Below are 14,200 nucleotides of genomic sequence, written 5' to 3'. Positions count from 1 at the left end.
TAAAATATTTGAAATAGACAAAACCTGTTAATACTACAGAAGAAGAAAACAACATAATTTTTTTTAAATCCCAAAGAATTGGAAGAGGTAGAGAAAAATGATTTTTTCTGGTGGAAATTAAATATTTGTAGTGTTTTAATTATTTTTTGAATATAAAAAATCCTTCTATCATAAAATATTTAGTTATTGAAAGTGTGGCATCCCGCCTTGTAACATTCTTCTTCTCTTAATGTTGCTAGATCTCAGTAAGAGTGTAAAACAGGTGGATGCTTGTTTGCTTAATATTCCACCTCTTTTACTTACAAACTTACATTGTTGGGGTGCATGCATTGTTGTGGCTAGCTAAACGCCAAGGTTTTCCAGAAACTCATAAAAATGAGTGGCCAAGAAGATATATGTAAAACGCATCAAGTGATGAGTATTCCAGGAAAGCTTTACAAAGCACATTTACTGAGTTGGTAAGTCTACATATTGGGGCCTTTCGAGGGACTCTCTTTCCTTCTTTGGAACCTAGAGACTATGATAGAGCTTCAGTAGAAATGCTATGACTACAAGACCATCTTGTGAATGGAATCCACATTCTTAAGATGAAAGAACTGAAAGGTAGAAGGAATCAAGCACAAGGTTGGTTGCTTGGAGTCCTTGACCAGGCAATCTTGGACTGGCTCCCTCTGTATTTTATATTTTGTGAAAGTAAAACAAACCTCTACCTGTTTAAGCAACTTTCGTGTCCTTGTTAATACTGGCAAATGCAATTTTGACACACACACACACACATATATACATACACACATGGTGTTTGAGGTTTTCATGTTTTATCTGTGATGTTTATACTAGGTTAGATGGCTATATTTATATCTTTAACAATATTTTAAATATTTGTAAACTTTTCTATTTTTTATTATTTTAAATTACATAGTTCTTAATCTGTCAAATGGATTTTAATAGTACTCTCCTTAATTATCCCAATACATTTTTTTCAATACATTATAATGTCAAATTTTGGTATATCAACCAAATATCAATAGTTATTTGAGGCCAAGGTTTTTCTTCAGAGATCTTTAACAGCATACGCAGACCTATTACTGGTATATATATGGTCTTCTCATTATAATAATATTTTATAAAATCCATGATCATTGATGTTATGTTTCTTTCTGATTATAATTTTATTCACATTTTCACTAAGAGCTGTATCTTACATATTTCCAGGAGTAGTTAATATTTTCTTTATTCTTGTGATATGAGTAATAATTCTCATGGTCTTAATTACCATGATTAGCCTACAGCCAACTAACCTGCTTGTGTAGGTATAAATTCACTATCACACATCTTAGCTATAACAATCATTATTGAGGATACACTGTAGGAAAGCAAGGAGATCAGTTTAGAAGTGGTTGCAGCAAAAACTCACGTTGGCTCAGACCATGGCAATGGCAGTAGACATATAGGACAAATGTCTAGATTCTAGATATGCACGATTTTCTGTCATAATAACTCTCAGCTAAGAACTTTTGCCATAATGCCTTTCAAATTATATTGCTCTTTAGACAACTCTTTGGTTTTGTTTTTTGTTTTTCTGTTATAATACTGTTCTCACCCAATAGCATACACTACATAAATATGCCATAAGAAGCGATATTTCAACACCATGGCACCAGGCAGAGACACACCTGCTAAATTACTTGACACAACAGTTTCTAGTTAGAAAATGTCCTATGGAACAATTTGGAACTGTTCCATGTTTAGATGAACCACTACATTTACATGCCAAGAAATAAGAATGTATGGGTAGAATCTTCTACAAGTCTTTATCATTTAAATGTGCTTTTTCCCAAGTGTTTTGTAACTCACTCATGTTAGCTTATTTTTGGCTTTAAAGGTGTTTTTCTTCTGTGGTATAACCTTACATTTATTACAGCTTTGTTTTTAAAGGCTGTTTGAGGGAAAGATAACTATAGCCCCTAAGGTAGTACCTCCACCTCCCTTTAAAGAGACTCCTTTACATGCGACCTATACTACTCACTTCCTACTATCAGTTGATCACTTCTTCCTGTGGAAAATGCAATGAACCATATATAATGCACTTGAAGGTATAAAAAATTACCATCTTTTTCAGTCTCCAGGATCCTACCCATTGTCTTGACTGAACTTTGTCTCTGCAGCTGTCATTGCTTCCGCCTAGCCTTAGCTCATTCTTATTTATTTTCTTTCATTATTGTGAGGAATAAAACCACCTCTCTTCCCAAGGCCCTTCTTAGCATACAACCCACTAATGGTCATTCTCAAGTCTTGGAATATGCTCTAAATCCATATACCTCAAGGTTTATTTGGAAATGTAATAACCCTGCACTCATAAAAAGCATATAACATGTAGTTACTAGGTGTTCTGAAGATAAACTGACACAAAATTGGCGGCTGACACAAAATTAAAGTAAAAAGAATTTTTCTCTCACTTTAATACTATGAATAAAGTTATTTAAAAGTTAAGAAGCACTCTCTCCCAGAGTATGGGAGCCTAGCATTGGCGTTTGCACAAAGCTGGCAGTGAGCACCTTCCTAAATTCTGTACCCTAGGTGTCTAGTTTGCCTCACCCTAGTCGACTCCTGGCCTTTTCTGTTAATCTTCCTCTTATTCTTAATTATAGTCTCCATTATCTTTTGTAGACTAAAAATACATGCTTCTTTAGCTGTTTCTCCTCTACCATATGCAGAAGCATACAGTAGGACTAACATTGGACTTGAGAGCACTGTTGTCTGGCTCCAATGCTTGACTTCACTCTTACCCAAAGTACCAACATGGGCAAATTGCTTAACATAAGTATGCCTTGGTCCTCCCATCTGTAAATTTAGAATTATAATGTTCTTAGAACATTAGTCTGTAGCAAATATTAAAGTACTAATACACTTTTTAAAAAGTAAGTTCTCTCTAAAAGTTAACTATTATTAAAAACTATTATTAGTTTGTTTAAATGACTAGTTTTTTGCATAGCTTAGCTCTTCAATTTCATTAATTATCAAATCCCCACTTGACGGCTAAGCTTCCAACAGCTATGTCAGAGGTGTGGATAATATTTTCTCCCTTATGCAATCCCTTTTTCCAGTTCATGTGATTCAATGCATATGAATTAATATGAAAAAAAAATGAAATCCTCTTTCAGACACAAAAAAAACTAATTGTAGATATAAATGAAATAAACAGAGGAAACCTTGCATTTACATAGGTCAATCCATAAATCTCTGACTGAGGTCTGCCTTTTTCCAATCACTATGAAGTACCTTTAAACATCATTGTTTCTCCCTCAATCTCAGGTAGTAGACGCATTATATTTTCCTTGAATTTTAGGTATATTTTGAAGAATAAAAATCTTTTGTCTGGTTTCGTTAGCAATAATTAAAACTAGAATCTGATGGATGCTTCTATCTGGTACAATTGTTTAATGGAAAAATAGGTATGTATTATATTTTCCATGTAACATATCATTTATAAAAAATCAAAAATATAACTAAATATTTAAGATTGTAATATTATCAATAAGCCTTCAACAAACCAATAAAACAAAATGAAATTTTTAGGAAAACTTAACCACAGATGGTTATAGACTAGTATTTAAAATAAATCTCTTAGGAATCAGAAATGAAAATTATGAAACCTATATAAATCTCTTCAGGATTCTTTTGTCATGATTAGTCTCCAAGAAAAAATTCCACTCTGGTGGAGATGATAATTCATGACTATAATTCTATAATACTAGGAACCAAAGTAGAGATTTGGAGTGCACACCAAAGTGAGGGGAGCCTGTTAGGCTCAGAGTAAATAATCAGAAATCTGTTTTCCATTTCTGTACACATTATCTCACTACAATTTCACACATAAAAATTTTTCTCCATTGTTCTCACAAAGAAGAATTGTACACATAATCAAACTATGCTGCAATGAAAACATTATATAATCTGTTAGAGTAGCTTACGCACAGCAGATGTTAAAGAAATATTTATTAAATAAAATAAATCATTTATTTGGGCAGAAAGCCAGTCTGAACTAGTAAATCAGAATCATGAAATCTTTACAAATTCAGGTTTTATTTTTTTTCAGTTTTACTTAATGTTTATCAGTTAAACACAAGATAAATAAAATGTGCTTGCTAGCCCATAGGGTAATGGTATAATTACTAGATGAGCAAAGGTTCCATTTAACACATCAATTATTTGCAAATAAATTGTGTTTATTATATTTTGTTGTTTGAAAACAATTTATCCTCTAAAGAAGTTTTAAATACTCTCTTTACAATCCTATTTGCATTATTAATTTCCAGAACTAAATCTATATAAACATCAGTTTGCCTGTATTCTAATTAAGTAAAGTTTAATTAGCTTTTACTGCATTCCACTGTTTTCCTTTTGTCAAACTGGGAGCCTGGGAATATGACTTTGTTGCTTGTTTAACAGCCCGTAATACCCCAGTGTCTTGTCACTGCTAAACGGAGCAGGCAATCTCTGTTTTGTGGATAGTCTGTATGGAATGTATTTATTGCTTGAGAAACTACTTATCAAGTACATGTCTGTGTGCTGAAGGCTGCCAACAACCAATCTCTCTTTTCTTTTTCCTTTGTCATGTCCTTGCCTCTCATGTTTTAGCAGTAAAAGTTCTAAGTCATGATGAAGGAAAGTTTAAGAATGGATTCTTCTTCTTTGCCATGAGTGTAAAAATTTGCAATATAAATCTCTGCAGCTTTAAGAGATTATGGACTTAACAGAACAAAGTGCAATGGGGAAAGAGTGCTAGTTGATCTAACAAGGGAAATGGGGTGAGATAAATTTAACAAAACATAACTCCAGAAGCACTCAAAATTCTAAAAAGTCAACACCTCAATCACCAAGTTTCTAAAGCAGGAAGCATTTTTAACAGTAGAGGAATAGCAACTTCTCTTCAACTTCAAGGTGCTCAAATCATTTCCCACCTTGATATAAATAGGGCAGTCAATGTGATCCATTTAAAACACTAAAGGAAGACTTATTATACATCATGTGCAAAATGTAGTGGGCAATGCCAGACTCTTAAATGAGAGGTGAATAGAGGCCACAATTGACTGATTAAAACACTATTTCTGTCAAATAGTATTTGAAACACTATTTGAAATGTCCTGAAATAAAGAACGAACCCTCAAATCTAAATTTAAGATTTACAAGAAGTCAACTATAATCTATGATTCCTGCTTTCCTGAATATTCTTTCTTTGATTTTTCCATATTCAGTACCAAAAGCCAATGGAACAGTCTGCAAAGTTCTGAGGAAAATAAAGTGTGACTCAAAAAGAAAATACTCAAGACATGTTTAAGCTATAAAGGCAATATAAACAGACATTTCTAAACAACAACCAGAATCTCTCAGTACTTTGGAAAAGCAAACAAAAAAAATAAGGGAGAAAATAACCCTTCATATCAAAACTAAATCTAGTGATGAATCAAAATAAATAAATTAGAAGCAAAGAAACTATGACAAAGTGATCTGGTGAGTCCACATCTAGGGTTAATACTAAACAACTCAGAGAAAAAGTGTTTACATTATATAAAATGGAAATACAGAAACCATCTTCATGTAGAAATGTTATCAACACTCAGACATGAGAAGAAGGTAAATGTAAAAAGAGTAATTTGTTTGTCTTTCAGAGCAGGGGATAAAATAGTACTTTCTAAATTTGAAACATGGTCTTTAAAAAATGACTACAATGTATAAATGTAATCTTTTCAATTTATCTTGGAGGAATAGTCAAGTAAGTACAATCTATTGAAATAAAGAAATAGTTATTTGAAATTCAACACTTAATTTGGTTTCACTTGTGGTTTTTTTTTCTTGTAAATTAAAGCAAAACCAGATTTGATGTTTTTGTATTAATGTTTTTGATTCATATATAAACTTAACTTGATATGAGTATATTTATGTAATTTGTTATACTTAATTTTAACAGAATCATATGAAATAATTTAAAATAATGTAGTACTCTTATATTACTCTTTTCATAGATTCTACATTTAATTTTTCTCGATGTTAGGTTATATGTGATAATTCCATATATATTTTGTAATAAATGCCTTTCTGAAGAAAGCTGCCCTGAAATAATTTAAAATAATGTAGTACTCTTATATTACTCTTTTCATAGATTCTACATTTAATTTTTCTCGATGTTAGGTTATATGTGATAATTCCATATATATTTTGTCATAAATGCCTTTCTGAAGAAAGAGCTGCCCTGAAATAATCCTTCTTCTTCAGGATTAAGAGAGAAAAACAAAATCAGAAATGTTGGGCAGTTTAGGGTACCTACTTTATTCATTTGCTATTTCACTCCAAATATCAAACATAACAAAACAAACTCTAACGGTAAACATTCAGTGAACAAATTTATAGTCTGATGGAAAGGCCACCCATTTACTCAGGGTTTGTGTGATGGATTTTTCTTGTTTATAAGGCATAGTACTAACTTATATTTTATTTGACAATAAATATCTAATTTTACATCTGTCAACCTATCTCTAAAATAAGGATTTATATATTTTCCTTTCTTCCTCCTTACCAAAAAATAAAATAAAATAAAATAAAGAAAAGAAACAAAAAGAAAGAAAGAAAGAAAGAAAGAAAGAAAGAAAGAAAGAAAGAAAGAAAGAAAGAAAGAAAGAAAGAAAGAAAGAAAGGAAGGAAGGAAGGAAGAAAGAAAGAAAGAAAGAAAGAAAGAAAGAAAAAGAAAGAATGGAAGAAAGGAGAAAGAATGAAAAGAAAAAGAAGTCCTGGAAGGTTGGAAGAAGGGAAGAAGACAAGAAGAAAAGAAAAAGAAGGATTAAAAAAATAAAGAAGGAAAGAAAAAAAGTAGCTATCTGCTAGTACTAAAACCAGCCTGATGGTAAATTTGAGTAGTGAGTACTTCATTTTTCTGTATTTCATTTTATATTTTATTTTTTCTCTCATTTTATATTTTATAAAACATTTTCCTTTGTATAAACTTCCTTGCTTTCTTCACATACACATTGAATTCAGTCAGAAGAATTGATTCATATATAAACTTAACTTGATATGAGTATATTTATGTAATTTGTTATACTTAATTTTAACAGAATCATATGAAATAATTTAAAATAATGTAGTACTCTTATATTAACTTCTAATTCTTCTACTAAGGAGTTAATGAACATACTTTATCAGGTATGACACAAGCACATTCTAATATTAAATATTTTGTTTACTGAGTCTCTAAATATTTTAGCTATCTTCTTTTTTTTAAATACCATTTTTCAAATAATCTGTTGAAGATAATCTGAGAAACAAAAACAATTTATGGCCAGTAACTTTTTCTGCCATATTTTATCAACTCCATTTGGTTTTTCACTGTATAATCTCTGACATTAAAATACAACCTACAATTAATGATTTCAAACCATCGTGTCATAGATACCATGATTGGCAATATATCTTCTTGTATTACACAACATAACAGTATATCTTAGAAATGATGGCTTTTTCATTTTGTTAAAATATGGTATTTGATAGCCAAAAAGTATGTCACATTAATTGGCAATTGTTGGTTGTTATTGAGGTTGACTATGTTTGTAATATGAATTTTGATCTTAAGGTTAATTTCTTTGCTCATTTTCTAAAAATTGGAACTGTCATTTTGTTGTTAATTTGCAAGAGCATTTATATAGCAAAGATAAAATACATTACACTATAAATTTTGTTTATTTTTCCACATGCCTTTCGAATATTTGTCATATTTTGACATAAAATATGTGTTGTTTAAAATTTCTGTCTCATGGTCCAACTCTATATTACAGAATGTATGTTCTGTTTGTTTGGCACCTTTTTCTCAGATTTCTGGTCTCTTTTGAATGTGTTTTTGTTTATCTTGGTCTTAGTTAAACTCATGTATATAGACCCAAAATCAAAGTATTCCTTCTTACCTTAATCTGTTGTGTAGGAAGCATGCATGTTACAGGTCCGCACCTGAGGTACTGGAGGAAGCTTTCCTGTTCCTTAATGTCTTCAGTGACTTGGAGCCCCAGTGGCAAAATATGTTAATTTCCTATGTAACTCATTCAGCCATTTCATGGTCTCCAAAATGAAAGAACAAAGACAACTCTATGAAGCTGACATTGACCATCCTTCTTAGAGTTCACAGAGATCTAGGGTCAGGCTCTTCCCTAAATCCTATTAATGAGCATATTAATGGTGATCTCCTTATGCTAGCCCAGCCCCTAAGGGAAAAATTTCTGCTCCCTTCTAGACCTTAAATAGCACCTAAGGTTTCACTGGCATTCTGCTACTTGCAGGTCAACAACTATTTTACCATGAAGAAATTGGTAAGACAGAGGTGATAGTAAAGGAGATGAGTCAAATTTGGGTCACATTTTTTTTTCTTCCAGAATCTTTTGCATCCAATGTTTTGCTCTTTTTTCCCCTATGATTCATTCTCATTTATACAAAAAAGAAGCCTACTAAACTCAAGGATATAATCAACATTCAACACAAATTCACCCGTACTTTTAATATTTAAATGTTTTCATTTTGTTCATTTATCTTTTCAGTTCATCAGCTAATTTTAAAGATGTTAGGGTATAGAACTAACGTTTTTATGTAGATTTTTTTCTTTGTCATTAATCTTTTCTAAAACATTTTTTAATTCTCTCAAAACCATATTTTAAATATACTTATATTCCCATTGGTTTGTAATTCTTTAATGTACTGAATTGCTTTGGAATATTCTACATAAGGAAACATGCAATGAGAACCACTTTCTCACTTGATTTGCAGTATGTTCTTGACTGTCTTTGTTCCATTATTTTTGTGACTATATATAAAATTATTTTAAACCAATATTTTCTCAAATTAATATTTGGTAGTAATTGCATGAGTTACAAAGTAATTTGGCAGAAATTTTGAAATCTTTACTTTTCAGTCTTCTAACTGATGTTTAGATTATGTTTTCAACAAATAGGTTGTCATGATTTTCTTTATTAAGCTATTGCTTTTTTTTCATTTTTGAGTTTTATTTCTAAGAGTTAAGTTGTGAAAATTTGCATATGTATTAATATATATACATATATATCATATATATATATAATGCTTAGCTCCAACTTGATTTGACTAACGGAACATCCTCACCTCACCCCCCTCAAAAAAACTTTCTTTATATATTTAATGAATGGAATATGCACAAAAACTAATGAGATACTTATTTTGATGTTTTAAATGAGCCAAAATATAGAATTACTAACGAATTAATTCAATTCATTTTGGCATGATTTTCTTGTCTCTCGTAGGTTAAAATATATTCTTACTGGAAATATAGTTAATTTGATTCATTTTTCTTTAAATATATATGTTTATAGCTTAATTGCAGTTCCCAAAAATTAAGACAATGAAGAAAAGATTGTTAAATTATAGGAGGTGTGATTATGCATTAAGTTTACATATTTACTGTAAATTTTATGTTATCACTCTCAAAATGCATTTTTCTATATTCATAGATAATTAGAAATCAGGAGAGAATCATAGTATAATGATTAGTGCATAAGGAAATAAATATAGATCTCTAATACCATTTAATGGCTATGTATTATATAAATACAGCATACTTTCTCGAATCAAATCTAGATTAATTGGCTTTAATATACAAACCTATTGTTTCACCTTTATAATCAGTTCCGGGTTTTTCATTTTAGGTCTTGTATACATACAAAATTATACAATTGCTCATTAAAATAAATTTCTAGAATTGTGACGACAGATTCCAAATGATGTAAAAAGTATTTTCAATTTTCATCAAGAAAGATTAACAACAGTGGAAGTAATTAGGCAATTAAGTATTAAGTGGACTAGAAATTCAGAAGTAGAATTTGTTGTATAGGAAGTGAATATGGCATTGAAATTACTTAGTAGATGCATGTTGCGTGAAGTTAATGAAGCCAGGGAAACATGTATATGTTACCAAGTCATTGAGGAGAATAAATAAATAAAATGGTACATAGAAAATTATAGCCTGGTTACATTCCATGTACTTTAAAAGTTGTATAAGTTCCTACAGTTTTAAAATTTGACTAAATAGAGAAGATGGTTCATCTGAACTAAGCCATTTAAGTACCACAAATTGGGATATAGGGTACTTTTTCTGTGTTAATCATAGCATAGTAAATCATAGCATAGGAATCTTTTAAAAAAGTAGTGTTAGAGAAATGTGGCCTCATTGGCTAAAATATGGAGGGAATCCTGGGGAAGTTTGAAGAAACTTAGTATAACAGAAAAGGGATGGTTTCATGAAGGGAGGACTTGCAGTTATGCACAGCAGAATTTGTTTAATCCTATACATAAGAGTGCCAGAAGGAAAGGAAAGGGAAAGGTAAAATTTGGATAAAAAAATTTGGATGAGAAACATTTAAGGACTCATGAATACACCAAGAAGACTGAAGCAGTAAAAAATAAATCTACATATAGGCATAATAGTTAAACCTTAGTATACTGAAGTCAAATAGAAAATCCTAAAAGAAGCCAGAGTGAAGGAAAGTCAAGATGATAAGACTGAGTGCAGGTTGCTGAATGAAAGACAAAAGGATAGTGTTCCAAGACAGTAACCATCCATCTAGAATTATACAGCCAGAATACGTGTTATTCATAGACATTTGTGAGATTAAGATATTTTCAGACAAAAACTATTATTATTTTATTTCTACTTTTGCAACAAAGACACACTAAGGAGCATCATAAATATCTTCCAGAAAAAAGAAAACTTAATTCCAGAGGCAAAGAGTGAATGCAAGAAGGAATAGTAAATAATAAAAATCATAAATAGGTGAGTAAAACTAAGCAAAATGTAGAAGACACATACAATTGTGCAAACATGAAAATATAGTTCATCCTTTTAAAAAATATTTGTTGAAAACATAAGTGCCTGAAGTCATCCTAGGCACAAGGATAATTAAAGCTAAATTATTATTATTATTATTTTTATTTTTATTTTTATTTTTTGAGACAGAGTCTCACTCTGTTGCCCAGGCTAGAGTGAGTGCCATGGCATCAGCCTAGCTCACAGCAACCTCAAACTCCCGGGCTCAAGCGATCCTCCTGCCTCAGCCTCCCAAGTAACTGGGACTACAGCCATGCACCACCATGCCCAGCTAATTTTTTCTATATATATTTTTAGTTGGCCAGATAATTTCTTTCTATTTTTAGTAGAGACGGGGTCTCACTCTTGCTCAGGCTGGTCTCGAACTCCTGACCTCGAGCAATCCACCCGCCTCGGCCTCCCAGAGTGCTAGGATTACAGGCGTGAGCCATCGTGGCCAGCCTAAAGCTAAATTATTTTATCCCAGAAATTAAGTAAGACAATATTCCAGCCTGAGTCAGTGTAGCTGGAGCTGCGAGAAGCAGAAGACCATTAAATGAGACAGGAGACTCAGTGCAGGGCAGACTGTGTAGGGTCTTGCAGACTGATAGAAAGAACATTCCTGGTGATTTGATCGAAACTGGTAGCCAATGAAATGTTCTGAGCAGAAGAGTTTTATAATCATGTTTATGTTTTAAAAAGTCATTCCAGCAGCTCATTTAAGAGTAGAGTATGGCACATCAAATGTCTGGAAAAAAGAGACCATTCGGTGGATTATAACAGCCATCCATAAAAAAGATGATGAGATTCTGGACTACCGTGTTATGACTGTTAGCAGAAATAGTTGTTAGAATATGGACACATTTGGGGATAGATCCAACAAAATGTTCTGATAAATTGAATATAGGGCATGAGGGAGAGTTATTAAAATGTGGAAGATGCAACTCAAAACTCAAATGGTGCTTAGAAAGTAATTCAGACTCTCAAATACTTTTATTTTGAGAGAAATTCATGGAAATAGGCTAAACATCCAAATTAAGGAGTTAAAAAGAGGAACAGAATACATCTAAATAATATAAGAAGTAAATAATAAAAATAGAAATTGGTAAGGTATAAATTCAAGATAAAACGGGAAAATTTAGCAAAGCCAAATGCAATATAAGAAAACAATTTGACCAAAGGGTAGAGAATAATTTTCAAAGACAAGTTATGCTCATTCAATGATAAAAAAGATTGATGAAATCAACTATATTAAATTTAAAATGTCTAGTCTTTGTATTCACCATAAAGAGTAGAAAATGTTCCAAAATGAGAAAACAAATTTACAGCACATATTTTAAAAGTATTGCTGTTCTTTAATCAACATCTTCACATTTCTCCCAACCCCTAGTTCTGGAAATCTAATGTATGACATGGGTCGTGATAGTTGGATTTGTTAGTTAATTGGTTGTGGTAACTATGACACAGCGTATATACATGTCAAATCATCACATTGTACACTTGGAATATTTGTTAATTTAGTATTTTAAAATTACAAAGTATTAATGACAATAATATATAAATGACTAATAGTCAATGTATAAAAGACAGAGTAGAAAATTTGTTAATAGAAGAACAAGAATTTAATAGAAGTGTGTGATATTTAAGCGTAAGGAAAGACACTCACTCTTTAGTATTCAGGGAAATATTAATAAAAACTCTAGCAAGATATTATTTTACTTGAATCAAATTGTTAAAAACCATTATGTTCCCATACAAAGGGTTGGTGACATACTAGGTCAACAAGAGGCCCCAAACACTTCTAGTGGAGATGTGAATTGGTGCAATCACTTTGTAGTCCAATATAATGTTATCTAGCAAAATTGAAGCAGATCATATATTATGGCAAAGCAAATCCACTACTAAGTAAATATCTTAGAGAAAATTTTGTATGCGACAGAAGTCATCAATAAGAACGTTCATAGCAGTCTGTGTTATAGTAGTAATCAAAAATCACTCAAATGTCCATCAACTAAAGAATGGCTAAATATATTGTGGTATCTGTATATAATAGTGTATAATGTATGAATAATGTATAAAGTATGAATAACCTATAGTTTTACAAGCCCAAACATGGAAAGGAAAATATAGTCTTTCCCTTTAAGGGAGGAGGTTATACCAATGTGTTATTTAAAAATATGCAACTCTTTAGCGTATTAGTAATTTTGCATTCAGAGGCTCAGATGTTTCACCCTTACCTTGAAAATGGTCTCTGACCAAGAAGGTTACCAGGAAAAAGGGTAGGCATTACGGAAGGGTGTCAGTGTCATGGTTTGAGACATCTTCAGGGATAGAAGAACACCTCTAGCACCAGGGATAGGGGCGATCTGCCAGGCAAGCCACCTTTGCGGTGAGGGAAAGCACTGCCTTACTGAACTTCCCTTATTTGACACAATTTCTCCAGCTACCACCTGAAGATGCACTAACATTCCATTGCTTCAGGATTCCACTGGACACTGAGAAAAGTAGGGAAGGGTGTTGTATAATTCTGCTTAGAAGGCCAAATACTGGAGAGAGGAAAGCAAGTATCCCAGTAGGATCAGATTCCTACCCAGAAAGATGTTTACTTATAAATCTTGATAGAAGCAGGGTTGCATTAGAGTTGTATGTGTATCCCCAGACTGTTGCAATTCTTATGTCCCTATTCCTCCCATATGACTTAACTTGGGCACAAAGTAATAATCTGGATCAATAAAAAATTTGTGAAGTACTGTTTCAAATCTGAACCTTTAGTGAAAAGGCATGGAGCTGGGTAGTTGGTCCTTAAGATATATTATATGATATATCCTTATATTCACTATTTCATAGAGTTCCCAGGAACTGGTTCAGGAGGATGAAGGACCTAAAGATTGATTTTGCAAATTTGAACCCCATTTAGTTTATGTAACCTTTGTCCTGGTGGAAGAAGGCATAACCTTGATTAATATAACCAGGCTTGCAATATAAGCCCCCTATCATGCTCTTTAAGTGAACTTCCACATTAGGGGACATCTTGAAGTAAATTATATTCAAAGGTGATACACTTTCAGGAATCTCTGCTCCAATGCTGGGGAAGATGCTCTCTGACCATGGATATCGCTGCAGCATAGTGCAGTATATCATAGGGGTGGCAGGAATGGCAGTCTCTAAGACAAAAATGATCAGCAAACACTAGAGCTGCAGCATCCAAACTTTTGTATTGCAAACTCTAAAAACACATACATACACACACTCACACACACATTATAGTCAATCCATAAAGAATTATTTCTCTCATTCTTACTCTTGCATAACAATTAATACAAATGTGAG

The sequence above is a fragment of the Lemur catta genome, chromosome 10, assembly GCF_020740605.2.
Source record: "Lemur catta isolate mLemCat1 chromosome 10, mLemCat1.pri, whole genome shotgun sequence".
In the NCBI taxonomy this organism is placed as follows: Eukaryota; Metazoa; Chordata; class Mammalia; order Primates; family Lemuridae; genus Lemur; species Lemur catta.
This window is presented reverse-complemented; position numbering follows the sequence as displayed.